Consider the following 11,773-nt stretch of genomic DNA (forward strand, 5'->3'; position numbering starts at 1 on the left):
GAAGCTGCATGGGCAGCTATACCTGCACACGCAATCCAAGCTCTGTTTGACTCGATGGCCAGGCGTATCAAGGCCGTTATTACGTCCAGAGGTGGTTGTTCTGGATACTAATTTCTCAGGATCTATGCACCCAAATTGAGTTAAAATGTAATTACATGTCAGTTCCAGTATAATATATTTGGCCAGTGAATACCCGTTTATCATCTGCATTTCGTCTTGGTGTAGCAATTTTAATGGGCAGTAGTGTACATCACTAGGCAGGTATTGTTTATTTTTGTTGTGGTTAGCAGGTTGCCCTTTAACAACCGAGCTACTAGCTTAGTTGCAAAGTGCTGACAAGAATGCTTTACGCAAGAGTGGAAAAACTGATAGAAGCTGTAAGTCAGTTTTGAGTGTGCAGAAATGTAGCAACACGGGAGGCAGTACGGATCCTACGAGTTATCTTAGAAGATAGGGTAAAGAAAACCAACCCTACACTTATAACACTTGAAGATGCAGGGAAGTCTTTCAGCAACGTTGCGTCCACTCACCGAAATTTCCAAAGGAACAGGAATAAAATACAGGGTCTGAGAAGTTATCTACAAATTATACAGATAGTCTTCGTACATCCATATTTAAACGGGCTGAAGGTGGGACACAACTGGTATAAGTTTTGTTAGAAATGAAATTCCTCTAGCTGTACTTCAAGATTTTTTATTTACTTCGCTACTAGTTTCGACGTTGCGTCAACACCGTCTTCAGGCCCGTATACCTTGATGAAATCAGTGGTGTGTGGCTCAGTCTAGTGAGACCAACACGTGCTCCACAAGGATGGCGAGCAGTGGACACTAGTTACTGCCAGCCATCCAAGTGGAGCACGTGTTGGTCTCACCGCGGACTTCTAGACTGAGCCACACGCAACTGATTGCATCAAAGTATACGGGCCTGAAGACGGCGTTGACGCAACGTAGAAACTAGTAGTGAAGTAAATAAAAAATCTTAAGTACAGCTGGAGGAACTTCAATTTTAATAAAATTTTAATAAAAATATACGTATAGTAGAATACAGTTACACTGAAACGCCAGAGAAACTGGTATAGGCATGCGTATTCAAATACAGAGATATGGAAACAGGCAGAATACGGCGCTGCGGTTGGCAACGCCTGCGTTAGGCAACAAATGTCTGCCGCATTGTTAGATTGATTACTGCTGCTACAATGGCAGGTTATAAAGATTTAGGTGAGTTTGAACGTGGTGTTATAGCCGGCGCACGAGCTTAAAACACAGCATCTCCGACGTAGCGATGAAGAGGGGACTTTCCCGTACGACCATTTCATGAGTGTACCTCGAATACCAGGAATCCGATAAAACATCAAATCTCCGACATCACTGCGGCCGGAAAAAGATCCTACAAGAACGGGACCAACGACGACGGAAGAGAATCGATTTACGTCACAGAAGTGTAACCCATCCGCAGATTGGTGCAGATTACAATGCTGGGCCATCAACAAGTGTCCATTCAACGAAAAATCATCGATATGAGCTTTCAGAGCCGAGGACCCACTCGTGTACCATTGATGACTGTAGGACACAAAGCTTTACGCCCTGCAAGGGCCCGTCAACACCATCACTGGACTGCTGATAATTGGAAACATGTTGCCTGGTCGGACGAGTCTCTCTTCAAATTGTATCGAGCGGATGGACGTGTACGGGTGTGTAATCCATGGACGCTGCATGTCAGAAGTGGACTGTTCAAGATGGCGGAGACTCTGTAATGGTGTGGGGCGTGTGCAGTTGGAGCGATATGAGACCCCTGATACGTCTAGATACGACTCTGTCAGGTGACACGCACGTAAGCATTGTATCTGATCACCTGCATCCATTCATGTCCGTTGTGCATTCCGACGGGCAATTCCAGCAGAACAATGCGATGCTGCACACGTCCAGAATTGCTACATAGTGGCTCCAGGAACACACTTCTGATTTTAAACACCGCTGGCCATCAAACTCCCCAGACATGAATATTATTATGCATATTTGGGATGCCATACAACGTGCTGTTCAGAAGAGAGCCTCACCCCCTCGTACTCTTACGGATTTATGGACAGCCCTGCCGGATTCATGGGGTCAGTTTCCTCCAGCAGTACTTCAGACATTAGTTGGGTCCATGCGACGTCGTGATGCGGCGCCCGCATCTCGTGGTCGTGCGGTAGCGTTCTCGCTTCCCACGCCCGGGTTCCCGGGTTCGATTCCCGGCGGGGTCAGGGATTTTCTCTGCATCGTGATGGCTGGGTGTTGTGTGCTGTCCTTAGGTTAGTTAGGTTTAAGTAGTTCTAAGTTCTAGGGGACTTATGACCGCAGCAGTTGAGTCCCATAGTGCTCAGAGCCATTTGAACCATTTTTTTTCGTGTTGCGGCACTTGTGTGTGCTTGCGCGGCCCTCCACGATATTAGGCAGGTGTACCAGTTTCTTTGGCTCGTCAGTGTGTAAGTGTCAAACGGCATGAAAGGAAAGCTGAAGTTGAGATGAGATGAGACTAGTTTCACATTTTTCACCTTTAGAAAGCAATAAAGGAAACCTAGCATAAATTTGGAAGGGGACTCAAAGAGAAGGTAAGAAATGTTTGACATTTACTAATGACATTGTTAGAGATGGCAGAACACTTCGAATAAGTGTTGAACGGAGGAGATAATGTATATTTATTTGAATATTATTAAGTCCTATCTGAAGGTGTTTGTCTCGAACCCAGTCGTATACAGTACTGAAACGTTGATGATAAATGAGACAAGAAGGGAATAGAAGTTTTTCAAGTATGGTGCTGCAGAAGAATGGTGAAGCTTAGATGGGCAGATTAAATATCTAATGAGGAGAAGTGGAATACAATTAGGGGGAAATGTTATTTTTGACATCTTTTGAGAAAAAGAAGGTATCGATTAAGAGGACTCATTTTGAGACATAGACGAATCTTCAATTTGGTAATCGAGGGAAGTGTGCTTGTGTTTGAAGTGGCGGGGGAGGATGGTAAATTATAGAAACCGGATTACAGTAAGGAGGTTCAAATGGAGGTAGGATGCAGTAGTTACGTAGAGATTAAGAGGCTCGCGCTGGATAGACTAGTGGGGAGAGCTGAAGACCACAACCACAACAAGTACACGGAGAATATTTAATACAAAGAATACGTTGCAAGAGACTTTTGTCGTTATGTAAGATTTTTATACTGCTGTTATTCGAATTTTTAGCGCTCTAATAACATGACCTATCCCTTTCTTGTGTTCCAGGTAAGCCATACTTGATCCGTCCTGCTGACACATTCTCACTGCAACACTACGGGTATGTACAAGTTTCCTTTCTAGTACGATGAATTCACGTTCTTAACGGATGGCTCGTAATTGGTATTCCCTGTGTATCTGTTGGACATAGTACTTGAACAATATGTTGCTGACGAACTAGCAATTTATTTTTCACGTCGGCGGCTTACGTTTACTGCTGGTCCCCACTAGGTCGATTCAATTTATAAGTCTGCTTGTGGGACGAGTGCTCTCTGCAGACCTCAGAGAACAGCTGAGCTACGATAATACATAGCAGAGCGTACTTCCAGTCCAGGTCGAATCATGGATGAACCATGGACGGGATAATTACTTGTATCTTCCACTCAATCTAGTACACGCCGAGATGATCTGTACGAAACTTCAGAATGTTCTTACACTTCTCACCCGAGTTCGGTTTGGAAAATTTCCCATGTAGGTATTTTCAAGTTTTTCCGCAACTCTGTTAAGGATGCAAATATTTTAAAATTATTATTCAGAACATTAGCTTCAATCCTACTGATTGAGATACTCATAAATAATGATTAAATAAAATAATTTTCGTTTCGTTAGTAATGGTACGCCACTTAACGAAAGGGGGTTTCCGCTACATTGATAAGGGGTAGCCGCGCGGGATTAGCCGAGCGGTCTGAGGCGCTGCAGTCATGGACTGTGCGGCTGGTGCCGGCGGAGGTTCGAGTCCTCCCTCGGGCATGGGTGTGTGTGTTTGTCCTTAGGATAATTTAGGTTAAATAGTGTGTAAGCTTAGGGACAGATGACCATAGCAGTTAAGTCCCATAAGATTTTCACACACATTTGAACATTTTTTGATAAGGGGTAGATCTGATTTCTTGCGAAAGACAGCCCCTAATTTTTCAAATAAACCAGAGTGTTCAAAGTTCACAGCAATTTTAAGACCATCTTTATATCTGTATATTAGATGAAGAGTATTTGACAGTAACCCCCTCCCCCCTTCCCTCCCCTATAGCCGATTCTCTGAAGTATCGAAGTCCCATGTATAAAACAGGAGAACATAGTTTTTCACACATCTCAATGTTTGTGACGTCATATCTTATAGCTACGTGTCGTACAGGCATATAACTTTGTACGTACATTCAGTGGCACACGTAGTAGTCGTAAATTAAAACGTAATGGCTGGTGCTGATACATGAACAGCGAAAATGTAGTAAGCGACAAACTTTTTTCCTTTTGTTGCCTTCTGTGTGTGGTGGGTGTCAGCGAGAAAAAAGTTATGAGTAGGTTTGAATTTATCTTTAAAATTTGTTGGAAGTGGCTAAGCGATCTCATCCTCAAACCCTGGACGAATAAAGTATGGGTACTTTGCGTGGCATGGATTAACCCTTTCGGTCATGGCATCCTCATACAAGGACATACAAAATAAATGTTTGTTATATTAAAATTCGTTAAATTTTACCGTTTATGATTGTTGTCCTCATACTGTCACAAACAGATAGTTCATTTGAGAACATTGTCGACACCTGTCGAACTGCTGTGCCACAAAACAAAACTGAATGAGCACAGTTACATGGACGCTTCCCAGTAATCTTTGTACCTCCCATCTGCCGGTTAATATCTTCTGGTAAAAAAATTTATTTGTGCGTAGAAAGAAGCATTCTTGAAAGAAAAAACTAAAGGTGTGCCTCAGAACGAAAGGTAAGTGACATATTTATCATTTTGTACCTGTCTCCAAATGAGGACACTGTGATTGAAAGGTTGTAAAAGCATAGAAATTTAGAACATTTTTTCGCTGTCTTTTTAGTCATCTAATGGTGATTTCACAATGCGCCAAGTCCAAGATAGACGAAGGCCACTTACAGAAGAAGAAATTATAGACTTCCATAATTCGTCTGAAACTGACGATCTATCCGATTATCCCGGCGATGATTCTGAACAAGAGGACAATGACGGAGGTAATGTTAGACATTTTATATCGTATGGTATATTGTGAGCTAAGTTGCGTAGATACAAAGCCCGCTAACTGCATGGTAAGTGACAATGAGATAATCACAAAACACTCGTCCCATCCAAACGACAATGCTTTGGCAGCGAGAATGTTGTTGTTGCGTACGAATTTGTTACAGTACAGCCAACCTAAAGGTGGATAAGAAAAATATCCATTCTGATCGTAACAGACTGACAGGCAGCTTTGAATGTCCCTATTTGTGAGTCTGATGTCTGTTCACGTGCCTTGCATCCTAACATGGCAGGGCGACAGCCACCCCTATTGGGCAGTTAGCCGGATTTGCACCCGAAGACAAAATGCAGTTAGCTGCTTTTGAAACCGAACACAGTTTTCAACAGCCATTTTCGACGGTTTATAGCCCGTTTTGCAACCTGAAACATATTACATCATGTAGATGCTGAAAAAATCTGTACGGCCATATGCCCATTTCAGAATGAATTTAACGGCTTTTACAACTGGGGTACTCAGATGTACATTTTTTGTGAGTTTTTCTTTTTGTAATAGCATTTTATATTATAGGTTCAGGAGATCCCCCTATAATCGGAGCGCAAAACAGTGATGACAATGAACAAGACCATCCTCAACTGATATGATGGACGTTGTTGATCTACAGTGGCATCATAATTTTGGATAATGAATACCTAAAAAAGATATATGGTGGAGGAAAAGAGGACTCACTCATATATCTACTTTTATAGAATGGTACAAATATTATTCTGAGCCAGTGGGTTGGGTTGTTTGGGGGAAGAGGCCAAACTGCGACTTCATCGGTCTCATCGGATTAGGGAACGACGGGGAAGGAAGTAGGCCGTGCCCTTTCAAAGGAATCATCCCGGCATTTGCCTGGAGCGATTTAGGGGAATCACGGAAAACCTAACGCGGAATTGAACCGTCCTCCTCCCGAATGCGAGTCCAGTGTGCTAACCACTGCGCCACCTCGCTCGGTCTAACCTTGAGAGGCCCTGCCAATTTAAAATATATATATATATATATATATATATATATATTACTGATGTTCTTGTGCAGAAATGTGTGGAGTGCACAAACACTTATGCAGTTTGCAGAAGTGTAGGTACTTTTGCTCTCACGACAGAAAAATAAATACTTTCATTTAAAGGAATTTGAAACACCCCAGGATTAGATATTACTGGGAGCCGCAGTTACGTATGTCCCAAATAGCAGACACTTCGTCAGTTGACCGTTTGTTAAAATTGAGACAGAACTTCCACTGTGTTGACATAACAAGTGATCCTGATAAAAATGATCGATTTTGGAAGGTCAGACCAATGTACAATTCCATAACAGTACCATTACGGAGTTTGCCAATAGAAGAATATCTTAGTGTCGATGAGCAAATGGTGCCTTTCAAGGGATCATTGAATTTGAAATAGTATATTAAAGGCAAACCGAAACCATGGGGAATAAAAATGTTTGATTTTATATCAAGGCTCGACGACAGAACTTGATCCAGCAGTGTTAAAACTTTTTGGCATTGGTGCATCAGTAGTAGTGAAATTAGCAGAAAGAATCAATAAAAGATGTGTGCTTCTCATTTTGATAATTATTTCCCAAATTATAGTCTCCTGTAGTAGGCCTACTTGAGAAATAATAGTATGTATACAACATGTACACTGCGCCAAAATCACTTCAAGAAGCCACCGTTTTCTAGTGACAAAGACATGAAGAAACGTGGTATAGGTTCTGCTGAGGAACTGATAAGTGAGGATGGAGACGTTATAGTAATAAAATGGTATAACAGTAAGCCAGCTGTAATGGCCTCGAAATTTGTGGGAATTGGAAACAAAAATGTGTGTAAAAGATGGGATAAAACTGAAAAGAAATATGTTAGTATCGACTTGCCCTGGGCAAGTTTACAATCAGCATATGGGAAGGGTCGACAAGATGGATTTTCTGATCACAATTTTTCGCACATTCATCAGATCGTGAAAGTGAACGCTTCGCATGTTTGCTCATGCAAATGATATTGCATGTGGAAATGAACGGATGGAGTACAAGAAAAACCCATCAGCATTAGGCGTTCCTAAAAATAAAAACCTTCATTTGCTTCACTTGAGGGCAAATGTGGCCAAAGTACTGACTAAAATAGATAAGTCAGCTGGCAGGAAAAGGGGGCGTCCCACTAATGAGAGTCCAATGCCATCTCCAAGTACTTCAAAACGAGCCAATGCAGAATTTCGTCCTGAAGCTGATGTTCGTTTGGACAACGCTGGGCATCTTCCAGTGGTCAGTGACAAAAAAATCATTCGACAGGCACAAGAAACCGGGTTTCAAAGGCAAAACACAAATTTTATTGTGTAGAATGTAACATTCACTTGTGTCTGGATAGAAAGAAAAATTGTTTCTTGGATTATCATTCTTCACAAGCGTAAAACCATAGTTTATGTGTCGCGCGGGATTAGCCGAGCGGTCTTAGGCGCTGCAGTCATGGACTGTGCGGCTGATCCCGGCGGAAGTTCGACTCCTCCCTCGGGCATGGGTGTGAGTGTTTGTCCTAAGGATAATTTAGGTTAAGTAGTGTGTAAGCTTAGGGACTGATGACCTTAGTAGTTAAGTCCCATAAGATTTCACACACATTTGAATTTGAATAGTTCATGTATATAATCATCAAGTAAGCTTAATGTAATTCATGTATTTTGGTGAAATAAAATCAAATACAATACTTTCACTTTTCGACTTACACTGCACCCACCTGAACACAATGTCCTCATATGGGGATACGTTGTATACCCCCTTGGGGGGCACCTCGGAATATTTTATAAATCTGAAAAGTCATGATTTAATTCGAAGAACCGGGTAGCAAAGCCATGATTTTTTTTTCTTTCAGGAAAAAATTAATAATTCATGACCAAAAGGGTTACGTTGTTTCAAGACGATGTACGCAGTTTCTAATATTAATACTTGACTCATTGTGTTAAACCCTTAACGTAAGATTATATCTGTTAATGAGTAGATTATGACAGCAGTTTAAATTTTTCAATTCGGCCAATAAGTATATCGAATATCACGTTTTTGTTGCCCCTTAAACTCGTTAGATAGGCAACGTGCGGCTTGGAGTAGGTGTCTGTGCTGCCGTTTTACCCATAAAGTTATATACATGGTACATTACTCTTGGTTAACTTCATTACACCTTCCTCTGCCAAAGCATTAATATTATGTAACCTAGCCCTATATTTTCCGAACATAACATTGCGATATGACAAGGAATACCGTTGCAGAACAGTCGATACACCTTGGGGATAGAAGTATGAGAATTATTACCAACACCGTATGTAAAACTGCTTTAAAAGGGACATCTGGTTCATCTAGTATACGACGTGTATTCTGGTTTTCTTCCAAAGATCCCAAGACTTAACGTCCGACGGGGTGCTTTCCTGGGATAATAACGAGGTCTTCAATGTCTCTTGACTTGAATCGTCTTCAGATACCTGCGCTGAAATGCCGTTATGCATTTCCGATTCCTATAAAGTGATCGTGCAAATAGTAATATCCTCCTTCATTTTTCAACAGTTGTACACTTTTCCGTGTCTCTAATGCAGGTGTTCTCACAAGTATCTCTGTACATAGTCTATATCCCCAGTTACGTCAACGTCATATTATTCTTCAACATTCCAACACATTCTACGGTAGGTTATACAACAGTTTTCCATTACCTTTCTTACAAATACTAGAGTTCCCTAAATGGACGGAACCGCAGCAGCTACCGTGAAACCAGCGCACGCGATCAATTCCACCGGACACGAAGGGTGAACAATGGATCCGTGACTGCCAGACCTCGTGTGCAATTGTTGAAGTGAAAGCTTCCCGGTGAAACAAGTAACTGGAGAAGTCGCCTCAGACGAGTGCTGTTTTTCCCAGAATTAGAAGTTACAGCTGTTGTGAAGGACAGTTGCAATGTGCCACAACAGAGGGTGACCAAACTGTACTGTCTCCCTCCTTTTCTTTTTACCCGCGGCTTCGCTCGCGTATGCGTATGTCGCAAATATTGCACAGATCCTATCTATCCATCTGCCCTTCCCTTCTCTCTGTCAGGCTCCTCCTTCCCAACTCTCTCTCCATCTCCTCCTTTCCCCCATCTCTGCCTGTCTCCTCTTCCCTCCTCATTCTGTCCATATCCTACTAACTGCTGTCTCCATCTGTCTCCACTTCCCCCTCTCTCTTTTCCTCTGTCCCTCTCCTATTACCACTTCTATCTGTCCATCTTCTCCTCTCCGCTTTTTCTGTCCATCTCATCATCCCACTCATTATGCATCTCCTCCTGCTCTATCTCTCTGCTCAGCCATGTCATCTGCTCTCATACTGCCTGGAATGCTTTCTGATGCTACCTGCACAGCACATCAGTAGTGCAAGGCAGCCTGGATGTTAGGTGTTACCAACATTTTCCACTCATGCCTATGGGAGTTAGGTGGTTCTTACTCCCACAGTATTTCTTTCCACTCAGTAAGTAGCAAGTGAACCAAATTTGGTTGAAATCCATCTGTAAGTAGGCTGTTTAGGTTTTTATGTTGGTAACGACAGGTAGCGCTCTGTATGAAAATCACTGACTGTGCTGTGTGCCGTCTGTGGCTGGTTGGCATTGTTGGAATATTCGCTGTTGTAGTGTTGGGCAGTTGGACATGAACAGCTTCCCTTTCATACTGTTTGATGCTTATACACTGAAGAGCCAAAGAAAGTGGTACACCTGCCTAATATCGTGTAGAGCCTCAGCGAGCAGACAGAAATACCACAACACGACGTGTCATGGACTCGACTAATGTCTGAAGTAGTACTGGAGGAAACTGACGTCACGAATCCTGCAGGGCTGTCCATAAATCCGATATGCTCAGTAATATTCACGTCTGGAGAGTTTGATGACCAGCGGAAGTGTTTCAACTCAGAAGAGTGTTCCTGGAGCCACTCTGTAGCAATTCTGGACGTTTGGGATGTCGCATTGTCCTGCTGGAATTACCCAAGTCCATCGGAATGCACAGTGGACATGAATGGATACAGGTGATCAGACAGGATGCTTACGTACGTGTCACCTCTCAGAGTCGTATCTGTACGTTTCAGGGATCTCATATCACTCCAACTGCACACGCTCCATACCATGACAGAGCCTCCACCAGCTTGAACAGTCCATTTCTGACATGCGGGGTCCATGGATTCCATACCCATACACGCCAATCTGCTGGATACAATTTAAAACGAGACTCATCCGACCAGGCAACATGTTTCCAGTGATCAATAGGCCAATTTCGGTGAAGACTGTACCGCGTTCAAAGATTTGGAGGCCGGTGCAGCAATGGAACATTATGCTTCTCACGCCATCGCAACTCGGCCACCAAAGCGACCATGGTCGATGATGTTTCTGAGTGCATTACGTGTTCCCATTTCTTGCTATAAGAAGGTGCGTAGAGCATTGTCGGTCATGCACCAATGAACATCCAACAGCTGTCAATCGAACCTATGGACTAATGGAACCCCCTAGTACAAGAACTCCAGCATGGACCACGTTGCAACCATGCATTGCCGTCCATGGTGATGACACATTCTTTTACGAATCATGTCCCGCTGTTTGCAATACCCAGTTCACCATTATGAATTGCGGTGACTTTTGTGTAGTTATTGTCTCTGTGTTTGTCTCATTAAGCATTATTATTAAGCTACCTGCTATACCATTCTTCTATATGTAGTCCAAGAATCATCGAGTCATATTGCACGAGTTAACATTGTATTTATGTGTGGACCAGACTGTCTGGTTCAACTATGTTTTGTGTAAATGCGGTGCCCCCCCCCCAAAAAAAAAATATATATATTCAAAAAAAATCGCCGTGCGGAGTGGCCGCGCTGTTAGAGGTGCCATGTAACTGACAGCTCGGCCCCTCCCGCCGAGAGTTTGAGTCCTCCATAGGGCATGGGTGTGTGTGTTGTTCTTAGTATAAGTTAAATTAGTGTGTAAGTCTAGGGACCGAAGACCTCAGCAGTTTGGTCCCTTAAAAATTCACACACATTTGAACATTTGAAAAAAAAATTCTCAAAAACGTAGTGTAGATTTTTAGTTATAAAAGGGTGTTTCAAAAAGGACGTTACAACTTTCAAACTTCATATAAATTAATTCATAGTACCTACACAGGTGACTGTAGTGTCAATCTGTATTTCGCTAGTGCCGAATCGCACTGTAAGGAGCGCTAGCGGCAGTTGCGTTAAAGATGGCTGCCTTCACTGGACCCGAGCGTGCTAGCTGTGTGTTTTGGTTTGAAGAATCGAAGTTTGCGACAACAGGTCAGCGTAATTTCCGTACCAAGTACGCTAAAGCTGCTTGTTGGTGACAGCCCTAAACTGAACTTTTTCGTGCTTAAGAACAAAGTGTAAGGCCCATTTTCTCCGTAAGAGAACCAACTACGCGATTGTGTACCTGGAAATGTTACAACAATTTTTGATACCGTAGATCGATGAGGATGACCAAGAACACCGGCCGGCTGACGTCCGGGATTTTCTCAGTGACCGCT

Source organism: Schistocerca cancellata, chromosome 10 (assembly GCF_023864275.1).
Source record: "Schistocerca cancellata isolate TAMUIC-IGC-003103 chromosome 10, iqSchCanc2.1, whole genome shotgun sequence".
Classification (NCBI taxonomy): domain Eukaryota; kingdom Metazoa; phylum Arthropoda; class Insecta; order Orthoptera; family Acrididae; genus Schistocerca; species Schistocerca cancellata.